This window comes from Perna viridis, chromosome 8 (assembly GCF_037379345.1).
Source record: "Perna viridis isolate PV_CMFRI_1.1 ecotype Kerala chromosome 8, ASM3737934v1, whole genome shotgun sequence".
Taxonomy (NCBI): domain Eukaryota; kingdom Metazoa; phylum Mollusca; class Bivalvia; order Mytilida; family Mytilidae; genus Perna; species Perna viridis.
In genome coordinates this window covers 47,791,260-47,792,197 of record NC_142452.1, presented here as the reverse complement: position 1 = coordinate 47,792,197, position 938 = coordinate 47,791,260, and positions in this window count along the sequence as shown.

Genomic DNA, 938 nt, shown 5'->3' with positions numbered 1-938 from the left:
ACTAAAAACTAGGAGTATGGACCAGGTGCCCCGGTAGGGTAAGCGTCCTCTGCTTTTCTAGAAACAGTTATCATTGGACTTGTTTTGTATATGAATATTCTTTGGTGCCCTTGCACCGTCATCAGAATAATTAAACACATTTTGTACGACGGTAATGTTAAAGTTAAGTCAAGCTGTTTACATCACCACCGTCAAAAATAATGATTTGTTTTGTTGTAGGTAGACATAGGGTATTGGACACAACTCTTACAAATTATTGAAACGTTTGTATTCAGTACTTTACATCAATCTCATGTAAGCATCAAAGTAACTAGGAATGATGTCATTTTGTTTCAAATAATAGGTTGATAGGCTTTGGTGAAATTGAATATAATACAAGTATATTACTGATTTCAAGAGTTATGTCCCTTACCCTAGACCTACCTCCTTACGTAGGGTTTGTATAAGAATGATAGATTGTAATAACTATATGAAATTCAACAATGTTTCATCAACTGTTAAAAGAAAGAAATGCCAGAAACACTTCCGTATTCAACCGTACTTGTGCAGCTATTTTCAACTAATATGATTGGAGGCAAAACCGCGTTCAAAGCATCCATTATTTTGCGTATTTTTTTCTAAGGTTCTTGCAATAAATTTTCATATGCATCAAGTACAGAGACCATTTACAAAGATATATTGAACAAAGCATACATTTAAGAAGTATTTCAAACTTTTTTCTATAGAAAATTTCCATGAACAGTTTTCCGCACAATGAGGCTTAATCTTATTCCATAAATCTTTTTTCTTTACGACTTAGAATCCTGTTTCAGCGAAATCCCTACTAGAACGTTTATCAAAACATTTCTATTGGCTGATGCGAGTAAACTAATTAAGACTTGATAGGAGCATCACTAGGGGATGGTTGATAGTTCTATAGGCAATCCTCATGTGTGGCA